The sequence below is a fragment of the Pinus tabuliformis genome, chromosome 1_1 (genome assembly GCF_031772625.1).
Source record: "Pinus tabuliformis cultivar Carrire ecotype Pingquan chromosome 1_1, CPIR1, whole genome shotgun sequence".
Lineage (NCBI taxonomy): Eukaryota > Viridiplantae > Streptophyta > Pinopsida > Pinales > Pinaceae > Pinus > Pinus tabuliformis.
The window spans coordinates 144,713,323-144,732,370 of record NC_142297.1 but is presented as its reverse complement, the minus strand read 5'-3'; the positions used below and the strand labels follow the sequence as shown (position 1 = coordinate 144,732,370).

The window sequence follows — 19,048 nt, the reverse complement described above, 5'->3', positions numbered from 1 at the left end:
TCATCTAATCACATAGTGGCCACTATCGCTCAACGAAATAAATCTTGTTCGAGCTTCTTGCTTTTATGGGGGAAAATGACTTTAACATTGTTGATGTCAAGGTATATGTCATATAAATCCTTTATACTCTAGTTTAGTTTATATTCTAGTGTTCATCATATTTCATGTATTACACTCTGCATTGTATCTTCTTCTTTTTTTCAAAAAAGGAACTCAGTATTGCTGGTAAACAACAGGATTTGAAGAAAGAGGAAAACAATAACACTCGGGTGAAAAATGAAAAAAAAGAGAGAAGAGAACCGATCTAGTGATACCTTTAAAGCCAATATCTCGCATATGTTAGCCTCACTCTCATGTGATGAAAACAATTATAAGTCCAAAACAATTAAATTAATCAAAATCATGAAAGTAAGGATTTAATACTACCTTTCTAGATTGAGTTTGTTCCTCATGGGTAGGAGTCAGTTTAGGCCTAATTGGTTGAGAGATTCTCTCCAACTAGTTAGGCTCCTAGATTAGTGTGTTGTTGAGATATTTTCTCAACCATAGTGTCCAAGATAGACGTACTATCTTGAGACAAACTTCCTCATGTATTTATTTGTACTATTATCATTCTTTGTACATTGGATTACATTGCATTATGAGAGGAATACAGTGAGGCTCTCAAGCCTTTTCCACCATGTATGATTTGTATATTTCTGCTATTTATTTTTATGTTTGAGCTTGGCAAAAGTCACTGGTGAAGTGTCATGGCCTTGGTCCAACCATGCTTTGATTGCCTCACACTCGTATGAGTGTCCATCTTCAGCGATATAAGGGTTGTCCATAATGTTCCAACTAATCGGACAATGAAAACCCTCGGCAACTTGAAGGAATCACTTAGGTGGAGATTCAAGCTTGTTGATAGAGTCAACAATTTTCTCTAAATTTCGCATTGCCTCTAGAATGGTTATCCTTCCACTTTCGGCCGTGTATTCTAAAGTGATCTCAGCCAGTTTCCTCGCTTGTTCCAACAGCCATCTTGCATCCTCGTCCAACACATATTTGAACTCCTCTTCAGCAACCGATGCACCCACACGTTCGACCAGTATTTTGTACACTGGGTTAGTTATGGGCTCCTCGACTAGAAGCTCCAGGATGAGTACTCTGAATCAGTAAACATCTGACTCAGGAGTAAGTACTGTAGTCGAGAATGATCAAAAACTAGATGGGCGAGCTATAAATTGTTGATTTTTCTGCCAAGATCATTATTTAATAGTAATATTCGAGGGTCTCAAATCATGGTGAAAGATCGGCTCTGGCTGTAAGTTGTGCATGAATAACAAACCCTCACAGACTTCTGCCGAGATGCGCATTCTGTCGAACCATGGAATTGGTAGAGTCCCACCTTTGCAGAGCAGCCGATCTTCTAAGCTTCCTCGGGGCATATATTCGTAGACAATGAACCCTCCGTCAGTGCAAGCCCCCATTAACATCACCAAACGAGGGTGCTTGATACTGCTCAACCGATCCATCTCGCGGTGAAATCGAGAGCTTCCCTGAAACCAATTAAGTTTCAAGACTTTAATGGCTACTGGAGTAATGTGAAATTGGCCTCTGTAAACTTTGTCGTAGTACCCTTCCCCAATTACTGCATCCTCCGAGAGATTGTCTGTTGCAGCCTTGAGTTCTTGGATGGTATAGCGTGTGAATCGCCTTCCCGGCGATGCTACCCTCTTGAGCTTCTCCCTGGCTTGATCGCGTTCTTTAATGATAACTTATTTTTCCTTGATGGAATTTCTGGCATCATTCTAGATTTGTTGTATGGCTTATTTCCATCTTTTGATGAGATATATTTTGTCAAAGGAGGCTGCTTGACAACTATTGCTTCATTCTCTACCATAGTTTTCCTTTCCATTTCCACCTTACCATGTTCAAGGCTACAGAACATCGAATCATGTTTGACTTTAGATTCAGGGTATTTTCCCGCAAGCTCTGTTGATATGGTCTTTGATAGAAGAGGGACAGAAACCCCTATGCCATTAGGTCGTTCATTTATCTTGACCTCAGTGGCATGGCTTAAAGCTTTTAACGTGGAACCCTTATTTACATAGTATAAAACAAAACCATTACTTTAGGTTCACAAAAAGGGAGACATTAGTAAATTGAAACGTGTATTTTTTAATTATGAGTGTTTTTGGGGAGAGATAAGGAGTGGATAAAATATTTTTTATTTGGGAGTCATAAGGATGAATAAGGTTGATGATTTGTGAAATGATAAGGTGCATTAAATTTTCTATTTTGGAGAGATAAGGTGTGATGTTTTGGAGTGATAAGGTGAAATTATTTTTTGTAATTTTGGAGGGATAAGTGTTTTGTAATATTTGGAGTGATAAGTGAATTTTAAGGGAAGGTAATTCTTTAAGTGTTTTGAGAGTGAATTAGCATAAGGTGAATTTCAAAAGTCATTGAAGTGAATTTGTTGTTTGAAAAAAGGTACAAACAAACAAAATACTGTAATTGAAAAGTTGTTCTTGGGTGTAAGAGCTCGTTGTAGGCTGTCTAATAAAAAGGTATATTTTTTGTGGTGTTGAAGTGTCCTAGATCTGCTCGAAATTGAATAAGGGGATCTTAGGAACACCTTGTGTAGTGCATGATTCTTGATGTTGCTTATTTTTGTGTCTAGTTTTGACACTATCCTTCTAATATGGTACACACGAAGTACACAACGAATTAAGGCAATGCATGCACATAAACAATTCCATCCAAGCTTGTGTAATCAAGAAAACTACAAGCAATCAAGAAGCAACAATACATAATCAACTTCTCAAAGACATTTCTACATCAACATCCAATCAAGCTATCATCTACATCAACAACTTTTGCATCAATTCAACAACAATTTTTTGGAAATTGCACTTGCACCATTTTTTTAAGCTCAATACAAAACTATAAATTTCAAATCATAATTTGTAAGTTTGATTGTAATCAAAGTCAAATTGAGTTGAATTGTAAGGGTGTATTCTCTGTTGTAATCAACACCCTAATTTGAATTGTTAAGGTGAATATATTAAGTCAAGTAAGTCTTCAATTGAGTCATCAATATTGAACTTGTTATTTGTCTCTTGGGTGCATTTTAGACAATGTTCGACACCCTTCCTTTTTTAAAATCAATATATTCAGTGAGGACATTCAAGAAAGCACAAAGTGTCAGTAATCAATCAAGCAAGTTCAAGCAAGGCATCTAGCAAGCAATCATCATCAAACGAGTGTGAATTCTAGTATTCTATTCTTCAAGTGAGCATCAAATCAAGCCAGCGTTTAACGCAAGTGCAATAAGCAATAAATCAGGGAGCGTGTCATTCAAACAACAAAGCAAGCGAGTGTGTCATTCAAAAAACCAAGTAAGTGAGCGTGTCAAAATCAAGTGCGAAAGTTCAAAGCACGACATCTACAACAAATGAGCCAGTGTGAAGTTGATTGAAGAATTCACAAAGTGTCAGTGATGCATTCAAGCAAAGCGATCATCATCAAGCGAGTGTGAAATCAAGAGTTCAAGAAACCAAGTTATAAAACTCTAGCAAGTGTATAAAGCATCAGCAATAAGCAACAGTACAAGCGAGCCTGAATTCAAAGTGAGCAAGCTAACATGGTGACACACATTCAACTGTCCCAAATTATTAACAATTTGATTTTATCATCAACTGACGACATGGTGAACATCATCAAAACAACTCTTGCTGATATTCAAGTGCATCTTCAACATGCACATGAAATGATTGAGTTCCTTCAATTGGAGTCGCAACTACAAAGAACTGAGTTGCTAGAGAAGAGTGATGCTTCCAAGTCTTTGGTAACATAATGAAAATGTTTTGTAGTGATGAAAGAACATTTCATGTATAAATTGTAGTCTATCCAATATTAATTTGTAAACTCATTTTGTAATACTTGACATTTCATATAATATAACTTATGCGATTGAAATTATTTATAGTTGCACTTGATATTGTTCAGTATTATAATTAACATATGTAACTTTTCATTTTCACATTAGATAAACCAGTGCACATTGTATAACATATTTTTAATTTAGTCTCAAAATCATACTAAGTAATTTGTGTTGATTAATAATGAGAACATAAAATCAATCGAAAACTACTAAATTAGTAGTTTATATTGATTAATTATGAACACAAACAAAATGAATATACAACTTAATTAATCGTTTACAATAATTATTAATGAAAATAAATGAAATGAATATAAAATACTAAATTAGTCATTTATATAATGAATATGAAATTACTGAAAAAAGATAAATAACTACTGTAAATGATACGTTTATAATTAAAAATGACAACTAAACTTTGCATATATACGACTATTAGTAGCTAATTTACAATATCTTATAACACGACCAACATTTTGGTCATATTTCTTTGGTCATTAATTTGTTTTTTCGGGTGACCATATAGTAATATATTTTGATGTATATTTGGTCATTAATTGTAGCAATTAATGACTAAATCAATTACTAAATTAATGACCAAATTTATGACTAAATATACTATTAGACTATGAAATTGAGACAACCAATTAATGACTAAGCGAAAAATGACTAAAAGTTGGTCGCGTTATAAGATACTGTAAATTAGCTACAACTGGTCACCGACTGAAAAATGGTCGTTTATATGCAAATTTTAGTAATTTTTTTGGTAATTAATTAGCCATTTTGTACTAGTGGTGAACAAAATAGTGGTACATCTTCTCAGAGGTCATTGTAATTCTTATATGAATTTTGAGGGGTGCAATTCGATAAAAGAGGAAAAACTTGGAATTTCATCGCTACATTTGACCCAAAAGTGTAACCCATATTCATGGTTTCACCCATGTCATCATTGGTCCTCCCCTCATTTAGTTTGGGCCACTCTTTCAAACCACCCCATTTAGTGATAATTTTTTATCCTTTCCTGTTGCTTTTGTTAGTTTTCCCACTCTTCTCTTCCTGCTTGCATTGTGAACTCTCACTCTCTCGGGTGCTGGTCATTGACTGTATCTAGCATCAAGCTTCCTCTGATGGTGGATTTCATGCCCTACAGGAATGCAAGGAGACAAAGAGGCTCCATCAGTCGACTCAAGGGAAGAGTGCATGGGAGGTGGTGCTCGCACTTTGTGGCCCATTGTTACCATGCTTAGATACCTAATAACATTATGTTTAAACTTGACCATGCTTTTGTTGAAGCAACGGCTAACCTAGAGGAGTTAATGGATGAAGAAATATTAGTCTTTGCTATAAAGTGGGTCCTTGAACTTGGTCATACCTGAGGGAGTAAAATTGAATAATTTTGCACAAATTAGCTATACTAGCACATAAAAGCACTATTAGGCAAGGTGTTGCTAGAAAGGAAGACGGAAAAGAGAGAGATTTCTCTCCAATTGAATCATATTCAAGAAGAGTATCGGGAGGTGTCTCTATAGCATCAATACATTGCCCTACAACTATCCCAAATTGAGGCCTTGTTATCCAAAGGCAAAGGTCCAACATCCCCTAGTACCCCAACAACTCCAATTAATGTCTCCACATCTACTAGATTTTCTTCATGGCCTTTTGTTTTGGCAATAAGCTCAATATTCTAATCTTACTTATATTTTCTATTCTCATGGTCTGCGCACAACATTGTTGCATTTTTGTAAAAACTAGATAGTTATTTTGGAACTTTCAAGTTAACAATATACTTAGGAACTAGTATGGACAAAATTGTTCGTATGTTATTTTTTATTAAATCATGACTTTTTCAACAATGATTTAGTTTCCTTATTGATGCATTGTAATAAGCAAAATAATAACTATAAATAAAAATAATATTTTTCTTTAATTATCAATAAAATTCTAAAACTTAAAAAAAATTAAATTAAAAATTTTAATCAATTAAAAATTATAAAATATAACATAGCAATATCACGAAATGAAAATTATCTATCTAAATATATGTAATTGGAAAAATTACAAATCATAAGTGAAATTGAGAAAAGTCATAAATTATAACATACATCACAAGACTAGGTTATATATTAACACATGTGGTGCGAAAATTTCCAACTTGGGAAAATAACCCAATTTAAATTCACTTAGACGAGGTTCAAAGATTTATATAGGCTGAAAGATATCTGAAGGATATTTCATTTTTCTTATTTAAAAGTTTTAAATTTTCTATGTATATAAGTATTAACATATATATATAGATATCATTCAATTTTCAATGTTGTTATATTACGGCTAAAAATCTAAACATTATTCTAATTTAAAATGGACAAGATATCTACCTGGTATGTGTATTATTAATAAAGTAAAATGAAAAAATATTTATGAAATTTTTAATATTAAAATAAAAACAAAATAGTGGACCAATTTTACTTAATCATTTTCTTTTAAGCAACTCCCCATTATTAAAAAAAAAAACATGTATAGTTATGTTAATGAAAAGGGTGTAGCTTTATCCAACCAAAGAGAATTACATCACATTTTCGTTTCTACCATACCAAGTATTCTTTAAGAGTTTTATAATGGGAGTTCAAAAAGTAAATAGGTTTCTCTTCGTTTATGTTGCATAACAAATTAACCTACTCATTCTATATATCTACAAAACATAAAGTAATAACTTAAACAAAAAATTGTTACATATTGCTAACACTACATACAAATTGAAGAAGCTATGGGTTACATAACACTTTCGGGAGGGGTTCCTTAAAGTGTCTTTTGTCGCGGTGTTCTAATCTGTGTTCTAATCTAATACCATAGTTATTGAATGTACTATCAATTAGCATAATGGTGAAGGAAATTTTGCTTCCATGAACTAACAAGGAAACATGAATTATTGTAACCAATACTCGGATTTTAGAGTATTTAAAATGTCATAGACTTTTTCTAAGATCCTTCGATTTGGCATGCATGAAACATGTGTGGCATTAGTGAGCGAATGTCATTAAGAGACGGCCTTAACATGAATCAACTCAAGATAATTTCTACTCACCCAAGAGGGATGGAAATAGGGTGCATCCAATTTTGTGGAGGAAGATGAATACACTAATAATATAGATATAACACAATAATTTATTTTAAAGGTGGTTCATTAACATCTTTTAGATAAAGAACGCTAGTGAACAAAAGGAGGTGAAGAAAGTAACCTCAATTTTTTAGTGGAATGATGACTCATAGAGGATATCAATACTCAGAGAGGCAAAGGAAGTTCCCAATATCATATGCACAATCAAAACATCCTTATCCATAATCAAAACATCCTTCATCATTATGTGTGGCTGCATGTGGCTATGGGAGGTGTTAACAAGAAAAACCACTTTCCCATTGAGTGTGAAAAAACAAAGTGGTTGTAGGTCACAAGATGTGATAGGAATAATAGCCCCCTTGAATGCACTTCTTGAGGTGATGTGGGAAGCTGGGGAATCCCCCCTCCCTAAATGTTTGGAAACCATGCAAAGACTTCCAAAGACATCAAAACTAATCGAGTGATGGCTTATAGATTGTGATCATGGGCGATATCTATATATGTAGGTTTACTCCTACCTTAGTTTAGGTGTTCCCCCCTCAATGCCTACCAAATTAGAGGACAAAAGAGGACTTTTAGTTTCTTTACTGAACATAGGGAGAAATAACCTTAAGCTTTAATTACAAGAAAAAGTAAGATGAATTTCATCTACTTTTGTCCCTTGAATTGTTCTTCCTTTTACTATTGTATTATAGGAACTCGACACGTGAACTAAAGATACTTGCTCAATCTTTGTAGAAAAGTCTAATTTCAACTATTAATAATGCAAAAATCATTGACCCCATAATGATGAGTAATATGGTTTTGGAGACAAACTTAAGTACTTAAAATGTTGTTAGGTTTTCAAGTTCATAATTAATTGCCATTCAAAACCCCATGAATTTTTAGTCCTTGGCCAACAAGATCGATGAATCTGCCATCTACTTTGTCACACATATTTTTTTTCTAAGAAACTAAATTACATTTACACTAATAATTTATTAATATAACACCTCTATCCATTTAATATAATAAAATTATAACCAACTTCTACCTTTCAATTAAAACATTCCTATTTAATTCCTACCACGAGACACTTAAATTATTAAAAAAATCCTTTCAAGCTTTACTGCAATGAAAGTGTAAGAGCTTTTAATAACTTGACTTAACAACTTGTAAGTCAAGACAAAGACCTTCAAACTTATGAAAATACTTATAAGAAAAAGTTATGATCAATGTTCTCATCCATACACACAATTCTTAACCAACATAATAGCGTTTCCGTTAAGGGATATAATTCTACAAAGCCTAGCCCAAATCAAATTCAAATAATTGCAAATGTAAAGGAACATGAAGGACCAAAAAAATAAAATGACAACCCTGCCTTTTCCATAAACTTTGAAGCGTTGGTGTAAGTTAAGTTGAAGTGGAAGGTGAAGGTGAGGCCCCTTATGAAGTGTCTATTTCTTTGTCATATGGAAAACATAGTCACGTGAATGAAAATAATATCTGGACAGAAAGTAGAGCATCGTTAAAAGTATGTCCAACAAGTGGGTATAATTAAGTTGTCTCATGATTTTGATATAATTTCTAGGACCCATTGGTTAACTTAGAGATTGTAATGTATTTGAACGGTAGCATCCTGAAACAACACCAATAGAAGGTACCTTTCTGGGGTATGTGATCTTAAGGAAAAAGAAAAACAAGTAATGGTGCTCACTAATCCAACTTTTTGTGCAGTTTGAGCAATTAGTGAATTATGAATTAAGTCATAAAACCAAACTTGTGCAAGTTGAGCCATGGGTGAATTGTGAATAAAGTAATAAGACCCAACTTTCCATGCCACTAAGATATATGTCCCTTTCATAAATAGGTTACAAACTTGGAGTTTTATGGTTATTTAATCTAGTTATCACATTACCATTTTGTAACGAGCCCCATTTGGGTCATTTCACATTTAACATTCTTTATTAGTGCAATATCAACATAAGACCCATTTCAACATATGACATTGAATGGATAAGTTAGGAATGAATCCTTGACCTGCTCTTAACCAATAGGATTTTTTAAAGTTGAGCCTACTCATAACCAATAGGAAGAATCCTTGACATGCTCCTAAAATTGGATAAGTTAGTGGATATACCTACCACTAAGCTATATGTCACTTTTGTGGCTACTACCATTTTTGATTTGATGTCAAGGTATAGGATGCTGTCATTAAACGCATATACCTTTAAAGTTTTGGCGAGAATGTAAGTTTTTAATAAGCATAAAATTACATTTGAGTTCAATTTTTCACTTACTTAAAATCAAAAGAAAAAATCCCATTCAAAAGCAATTCACATGAGTTAAGTCAAAAGAACAAATTAAATATGACATAAGAGTTGGTATACCCTACGGGAAGTATATTTGAGGTTGAAAATATATGATATGATTTTATGGGAATATATGTAAAGTTAAATATGTAATGGGGTAAATGTATATGTGATAGTGGTTTGTTTAATAAAAAGGTTAAATATGTAATGTGTGAATATGTATATATCGAGATTATTTAGTCATTATTGTAGGAATATGTGTTTGGGATGTGCTAATGTATTTGGGTATTTAGAGGAGGCTTTCTATTATTTAAGGATTCATTGTGTAACTCATCTCTCTTATTTATATTGGAATTTTGTTGCATGCTTACATATTGTGTGTGCACTCCAATTTATTATGATATTTAAAAAATTTGTTGCACAACACATTTTATGCATTCAAGTAAAGTCAACTTATTTTAACACCTAATTAAGTAGAATGTTTGAGTAATCATAAAACTCACCCAATCTTGCAGCAAAACATGGAGGCACAAGAGAACTTGTCTCAATGTCATATTAGCACAGATTTGGAATGAAATGCTTAAAGAGTCAAGAAACCTATCTTTGGCTAGTGCTAAATACAAGCACACTTTTGACTTGAGCACTGAGCCATCACACATTTATGAGCAAAAATGAGAACAAGATTTTTAATTGATATTAGGCATTTTCCTTCTTTTATAGAAGAATTTACGAACGAGAGAGGATTTTTAATTGATTTTAGGGTTTTCTCTTCCTTTATAGAAGAATTTGTCAATTATGTGTATGTGAGATTTATTCTAATTATTTCAATTAGTAATACCATAGTCTAATTATACAATGATTTTTTTTTCCTTTTCTAGACATTTTTTAGTGAATTTTTCTTGAAATCTAGCAAGGATTTCTTATAATCATAATATTGAGTGGTGTAATCTCAAGAATCCAAATTCCCTAGGCATTTTTTAGAGTTTTGAATCCAGTTACACATTCAAAATCACATTTTAATATTAAATGAGAAATCTTGCCAAAATTTGTATCATCAAATTTTGGTTAAAATAGAAACATGTTAAATGGTTAGATTGCACCATTAGTAAGTTGTTAGTTTTAACATATTTCAATGTTTTGGAAAAATGTTCAACCATAATTATAACCATCTTTATATGATTGTATTTCCTTATTAAAGAAGTATTAATGAAAAAGAATGTGTATGTGATTTTCAATATATTATTATTAGATTGTATTATCTGCCTTGTTTTCTATATGACATATAACTTATTAGGGTTATATCATTTGTTATGATAGTATTTTTTTAGCTTTGACATCCACTAAGAAAGAGGTAGGGATTTCCCCTCCAAAAGTTTCACTAGCCTTTAACAAAATAAGGTTCAATTCTCTTTATGATCTTCCACAACTGATCAAAATGGATATGTCCCCTTTAAATTCTTTGATACTCATCAAAACACATTTATAATAAATGCATTAAAATAACTTGGAAATGATTACTCCTACCTCTATGGGAAAATTAATTTTATGTGAATATAATTATCTCTTTCATGTCCAATATTCTTTATAACATGTGTCTATGTTTTCTCCATAAAGTTCATATGTTTGAATGTATAATGATATATGGTGGGTACAACTACATAGATTAACAAGTGAAAAGTGAAATTGTTTTAGGGATGTTTTTATTGTCCTAAAAACAAAGAAAGTTTCATATATTTATATGATATTTAAGTAAACCATCACCTTAAAAATAAATTATTCTTATTATTATTATTATTAATCTTTAAACTTTTTATACTATATATGAAAAAAGAAAAAATTCTAAATATAATTCTAAATAATGAATTCTAAATCAATATTATTTACAGTACCATCATTACTTTAATTTTTATGAAGAAAACTTTAATAATTTTTAAAATTCCAATTATAATTTAAAATTTTAAAAATTATATAATTAAAAAAAAAGAAAATTCTTTATAGTGAATATATGTGTAAAAATAATCCATAATAAAATTTAACCCTAAAATAAATATTTTCTTATTTTTTTAAAGCCCACCATTTATCTCTTCGAATGATTGAAAGTGTACATTTACATTGCATAGCTATATTTTCCCAAATACACACCTATATCATCTTCAACCACTCACAAAATTGTCACTTGTGACTACCCACCATCTCATTAATTAAAATGAAAAAACACACACATTCATAATGTTTTATTATTTCAATCATTCCCTAGCGATGTAAAGATCAATACACACCTATATCATCTTCAACCACTCACAAAATTGTCACTTGTGACTACCCACCATCTCATTAATTAAAATGAAAAAACACACACATTCATAATGTTTTATTATTTCAATCATTCCCTAGCGATGTAAAGATCCTATTAAAAAAAAGAAGTTGAAATAGAAATATAATATTAATATTAATGTTGTATATAAGTGTACAAAATAAAGAAGTCAAAATGAGAAATCCACTAAATTAGAAGTCAATCGTTGATTGTAATATAACAACGTCATAGCACTGGACTATGTATTAAGGAAAAATGTCACTCGCAAAATTTAGTTAGAGAAAATAGTACAACTTAGATTCATTTTGATGACACGGAATTATATAGAGTGAGATATATACGAAGGAATATGAGAAATATGTGAATTTATGCATTTTCTCGAACCATGTTAATTATTCTATTTTTTTATTGGTATATAACATTAAAATTAAATAGAAAATACTTGGTATTCAATCCCAAATGTTATTATATTGGAGAGGACCATTGAGATGCTATACTATTCAGAAGGGAATGAGATGTGTATGACATGTGCATATCACTTAAAAAATAAAATGGGATAATTCCATATGATCTTTACTATCAAAACAAAATGCTCGACTTAAAAAAATAAAATAAGTTTTACTTAACATTAAGGAGTTTTCTCTTAATTTTTAATTTTGATTATAAAAAAAATAGAAAAGGTGATAACCTCACCTAAACTATAGAGAATTACATCAAAATTTCGTTTCCACCCTCCCAATGCATTTTAGAATTATGCAAAGATCAAGATTGATTAAATTAATTAATTAATTGATTAATTAATTAATTAATTCTTCATATTAATCTATATTGGTGTCCAACAACAAAGTGACATTCTAATATTCTATATCTACAAAACATTGAGTAAGAATTTAAATAAAAACTTATTTTTAATAATATATATTTGCAAAACATAAAGCAAGGATTTAAACAAAACTTTATTGTTGCATCAACACTGCTTACATATTCCCTATACGTGAGGAAGTTGCAGGTTTGTATTTTTCACCATTGGTCTCTATGGGAGGGAAAACTTGAGGTAACCTCAATTCCATTAGGAAATGAAAAAATGTTGAGAGGTGGTGCATGATGATTCCTTTGGCTAGAAAAAAGTGAATATTTTAGATTCATATTTTTGGCATGGGTTTTGTGCATAGGTGTTATAATCCAATAGCTATTGAATGTATTAGCCTGCCATACAATTGTCATTAAATATATTAATTGACATATCATTGAAGGAAGCCATGTTCCCATGTTCCAACAAGGAAACATGAATCATTGTAGCTAGGTATTGGTTCTTGAAAATTTCACAATGTCATAGATCCCTTTTAAGATCTTTCAATTTGACATGCAAGCCACAGACTAGCAACATTGGTAGGCATGTGTCATTAAAAGAGGAATGAGAAGGACCTACTAAAATTTTCTCAAGAAATCTTCTATCGGGTACAAAGTGATGGAAAGAGGGTGATACCCAATTCTATAGAAGAATAAGAATGCATTAATAGGACATATATAACACAACAATATATCGTTAAGGTGATTGATCCATGTATTCTAGATAGAGATACCATGTGAAGAAGGTAAACTCCCATTTTTTATTGGGTGATGAATTGTTGAGGGTATTAATGCTTCGATAGGTCGAGGAGGATCCCACCATTATAGGAATAGATGAAGCACCCTTCAGAGAAAATCAAGAAAATCCACCATTCCACTCAAAGTGAAAAATCAAATTGTTCACATGTGACAAAAGGTTGTAGGAGTAATTTCCCACCCTCAATACATTTCTTGAGGTGATGAGCGTAGATGGAGTGCCCCCCCCCCCCCCCCCCCCACCCCCAACCAAACGAACTAATTGATCTCCTATTTATAGCTAATGAGAAATGTTTCTATATGTAGGTTTTGTCCTACCTTGACATAGGTTCTTGTTGATCAAGATTCCTTGGTCAAATTGGCAAGGTTCAAATTTTCTCTTTTAAATGTTCCAAATGACCTTGATAAAGACCCAAAAAGTTTGATAGTTTAAAATTAGTTTCAAGATGTTTTGTTACCTTATAAAAAGCTAACCATGATGGTTTCTCCTCTAGAGAATTAGTGTATTACCAGGAAGGAAGAAATAGAATGCTCATCCTTTCAATTTAATTTGTTTTAGTTGCTTCCATGAATTTACGAAATCTAAGCTTGAGTTCTCAATGACTGAAATGGGTAAACAAGAGCTTGTGGGAAAGCTTAAAGCATGAAGAACACATTGGGAGTGGTTTCCATGGCTAAAATTATAGATATCATTTTATAAAATTGAAAGAGCAGTCGTGACCATTTTGGTCCTATCACCAAATTATTTTTGAAAATGATACATTAAAAAATATATCTAGAATATCTAAAGTCATATCCAGTTTCGATGACAAATTCCTAAATTCATATTTTCAAAATTGATCTTCATTCACTTAACGTAAATAGGAAAACCTAACCATCAAGTAGTTGTGAAGGTGAAGCAAATATTATAAAGGGAGAAAATCACATTAAAAAAAGGGGTTCGGAATTTTTTGTAAGACAATTTTTCCTTTCCACAAGATGTTGTGAATTAACTTGCTCAACTTCTCTCTTATGTATTCTTCTACATTTTTCTTTCTGTTAGGTTTTACATGTGTGCTTATCTATAAGATCTAGGTTTGATTATTTCTTCTCATCTCTTCTAAGAACTTCATATTATATTTCAAGTCCAAGGGAGAAATATTGATACCTATAATAAAGCAGATTCAATTTAATTACAGTTTATCTAGTTGTCATTTAAGAGGTTATTTCAATTTTCGGCAATATTAAACTTGTTGCATTGGGATATTATTGTTAATTTCCTCGACAAAGAGCTATTCAAGTTGCATGTTGTAGGCATGACTCTGTATGGTGATGTATTATGGATTCTTGTGATTGAGGCATGCAAACTCATTTGATTTTAATGCACATAATCCTTTAAAATTGTTTGAATATGTGTGCATTTATTTTTTTAATTTCATCTTGCAAAGTCGCAATTGATTATGCATTCATATTATTTTAAATACAAAGGGAAAATAGTTATTGAAGACATACATCATTATTTAAAAATATTTATTTTCATATTCATTTCTTATGTGCTTAATGATTAAATGTGTTGCATGAGATTTTTTTTTTTGGAATATTTGTTGTGGTTTGTTGTTTAACACTCACCCATTGCATTCATTTAAGACCATAATAAGAATATTCCACACATATAAAAAAGAGTATTACCTCTCTAAATGTGAAGAGGAAATCTTGATAAGATCTTTAATAGTTCTCTAGGAGGTCGACACTTGTACTTAATAAAAAAAGAGATTAACATTTATCCCCTCTTAATGCCTTCCAAATTAGAGGACAAGAGGGGACCTTCAGTTTCTTTATTGACCATAGGGAATAACAAACTTAAACTTAATTTACAAGAAAAGAAATAGTAAGACGGACCTCGTTAAATTTATCCTCTTGATTTATTGTTTTGTTTATTATTATGTTATGGGATCCAAGCACATGAACTAAGGTTACTTCTTCAAAAATTTGGAGAATAGACTAGGTTGAACTATTAATTCTTCTAATTAGAGGTAAGGATATAACTTGCTTGGATCAAACACTATTTATGATAAGGGACAAGTGCTCAACCAACATAATCATGACTAATGTGTTTTTGGAGACTATGTTAAGTCCTTGAATCTTGCTTGATTTTCAAACTCATAAGTGGTTGCCACACTAATCCTGTATGCAAATATTAGTGTTTCATGTTCATTAATGTCAACAATGACCCCTCCCACATACTTTTATTATTATTTTTTCTATCCCTGTAAATACTTAATAAATTTATAAAACTAAAATACAACTCTATAAATAATTTATTAATATAACGTATCTCTCCATTTGATATTGCAAAACTACTTCACTTATCTTGTCTTGGTATAATCAATATCTACCTTTCCATTCAAACTTTCATTAAAGCTCTAAAATAAAAAAAGAAGGATCTCTTCAAATATTTCTATAGTACAATGTGTGTAAGAGATTTTAATACTTTGTAAATGAAGACAAAGACCTTCTAATTAAATTATGTTAATAAATAACAGTTATGCTTACTATTATTATTTATACATAAAATTCCCAAACATTGTTTCTTCCCTCGAAGAGGAAAGACACCGAAGGAAAGGCATAAAGGAAATGGCATGAAGAACAAAACCAATTTTTTTTTTATCAATTCCTTATAGATTAAGGAGTCTAAGAAAATAAGAAGGAATTCATCTTTTAATGTATGCAATAGTGGTGGTGCAAATTCCAAATTCGATGCCCAAAGAGTGGACCATAGTTCCTTCTTATAGTTAGAATGACTAACCTTCTCCATTTACTTCAAGCACCCATTAAAAAGTCCTTATTTCTCTATCATATGGAAAAGATAGTTGATGTAGGTGCATAGATGGAGCACAAAATTTGGTGAAGACTGGATAAAAGCTTTCCAATGTGATGATATGGTCACATGATGATGTTGGGAAAAATGTAAATATTTTTGTGAGAAATTATAGATATTTAGATTATGAAGTGAGTTTTGTTTATAAAATAAATTAGAGGAATTATTTCCTAATGTAAATATAGTTTCAAGTTCCTTTATTTTGTTGATGAGGGTAAATTATTCATCTCTTGTGAATCTCAATTGTCCCATGTTAGCTTTGTTTTCAAAGAGAAAGAGTGTTTGAGAGGAGAGGGGAAGAGAAGCTCCAAAGAGAGGAGAACCTCTCGAGTGAGGAGAAAAGACATAGGTTGAAAGTGGCCTTGGTTTCATATGCCCACATTGTATATATGGCTAGGTTAATTGTAAGTTTGAATTTGAGTAATGAGAAACATGTTTATGTGCCTCTGTGTTTGTTAACTTCTTTGTCTGTTTATTGTTAGTGAAGATTCAATTTATTGGAGTTTGTCCTTGTTTACCTGATTTACATTAGAAGTCTAGATATTGTGCCCCAACCATTTTGTGGTTTTTCATGACCCTTTCATACTTTATTGAAAAATACATAGAGGATTGTTCACTGTGTTCCGGAGTAGTGGATGTGTGAGATTTACAACAGTTTGAATGTTGTCACTGTGAAATGTAGCACTATGTTTTGTAAACATTGTCAACAATGCCTCTTTGACTGCTTCCGATTAGAAATGTTGTATGGTGTGATTGCCCATTTGTATTTTTTGGATTCCTATTGTAAAGTTCATAGAGGAATGTATGATCGCACCCTGGAATAGTGGTTGTATGCTTTTCAATTATTGGTTTATGTGTTGTTACAACAGAAAACTAGAGGACCTTGTTTTGGATGCTGACAAAACCCCTTTGGGTTTGTTCCTGAATGCTAAGTTCTAGTTAGCTTTGCAAACTCGGTGAAGAGCGGTAGGGTAAGTCATGTGTAGTGTTAAAATCAGGTCAAGGGGGTGGAAAATTGATTTTAGAACGAGTCAAGTAATTTTAACTTCCCGGAAATTCAAAAATAGAATTTTAAGGAGCGCTACAAAATTATTTAGTAGCACCTACAAGTTTTTTTTTTGCACTGCTAAATTATTTCATAGTGTCTACAACTATAAATATCAATATTGTGTGTTGATGCCCTGTAGGCCTGCCCATTGCACCATTTCGATAAGTTGAATCATTTTAAGTTGGATGAGGTGACGAAAAATATTGGAAGGTGAGAGAAGGATCTCTCATGCCATTTGGAAAAGTAAATTCATACTCCGATATTGACTTCATATTTCAAGGTTTCATGAAACATTGTTGAACTTGATGTAAAGATGGAGTTGTATGTGAAGTAGCTAGGGGTATTGGAAGTCAGGCTAACCGAGTCTGTTCATCAAGTGGGACCAAAGCAATCAAAAGATTTTATCTTTACAACTCTTAGTGAAAAATACATATTGCTCTTTAGTGATGCTAGAAGAATAACAAAGATTGGATTTTAGAGTTACAATATAGCTGAAATTGTAATGAAGTAATAGTGGAGATGCTTACATGTCAAGAATAGTTGATCCATGTATAGATGGAATTTCTAGGTTTAAAGACATCTTGACAGTGAAAATAGGTTGAAGAGAAGAGGGGAACGAGCTGAATTCTTGGGAAGTAAGTGAGAGGATTGCGGGGAAGTGAAGAGTTGATATACTCTTAAGGAAAAACAAGTGTATTAGTTGGAAAGGAATTGGTTGGACAAGTGGATCCAAGAAAGATTGTGGAAGATGAGATCATGTTATAGATCTTATAAAATTGAATGTGATATTTATGCTAACTTGGTCACCAAAAGAATTATGTTTGCAAGACTGAATTAGTATCAACCACCATAGCAAGTAAGTTATGTCAAATGAGAAGGAGAAATAAAAACACTTAGACAAAGGAATGTTGATAGAACTCAACAACAAATAAGTTTTCTGAAAACTAGGAGGAGTGAGTAGTTGAAGATGCAACAACCAACAACTTTGAAAGCTAAGGAGAAACAATACTCAAGAAGAGGTTCTAATGCAAAGAATCTAGAGAAGAGAAGATATTAGGAGGATGACTTGGTATGGGTGACAAGTGGAAAGCTTGTTACATAGAAAAGAATGGATTGTTATAGCTCATTAGTAGACAAGGAGAGTTCATAAGAGGAAGGGATGAATATGACTATTATTAATCATAGCAGGGGTTCAGAGGAAAGTCACAAGAAGAAGAAGAAAGGTGCCAAAGAAGTTGGACTCAAAAAAATGGTTTATGAATAATTTGAGAAGGAGATGGTTGGGTTAAGAGAAAAACTCAATCATGTGAAACAATTTCTACAAGAAAGTGAAGTTGACTAGAGTTATGGTTGGATAATGAGAAAGAAGAAGGTGAGATGGTATTCCTTGCAAAGGAATATGACACAAAATATGTATGTTAAATTGGAAGAAGAACTCAGAGTAGGTGAGTGTGAAATTGATGTTCTTTGTTGAAGAGGAAAATAGAGAAATCAAGAGGAAGAATGGTGCTAATTTAAAGAACAGGAAGGTCTGCGACAACAAAGGGATGATAGTAGTAAGAAGAATTTTGCAGCAGTAGTTGTGTGTTCAAATGATTATTGTCTAAACTTTGTGACAGGATAAGGTATGCAGTAGCCTGGAGACAACAAATTTTAGCCAAGGACTGAGTTAGAAGATGAAATTGAAAAAACAAAAGTAGGAAGTTGTAGTTAGTTGTATGAAGAGACAACCTAGGATTCTGAGGAATTTTTTTGGCAAGTTTGAACAGTTTGAAAACAAGAAAATTTAAGATTTCATAGTAGAAGCATAGAGCAGCATCAGATCCAATAAATATAATTTATTTTCTATAGAATGGAAATCTGAAATAAACGAAGCAATAGAAGAAG

At 32.0% G+C, this 19,048-nt stretch overlaps 1 pseudogene; it reads right to left on the bottom strand.

Annotated features, from left to right (window-relative positions):
• Nucleotides 1-701: 701 nt before the first annotated feature.
• Nucleotides 702-19,048, bottom strand: part of LOC149212044 (U-box domain-containing protein 52-like) — a 31,239-nt pseudogene continuing 12,892 nt past the window's right edge.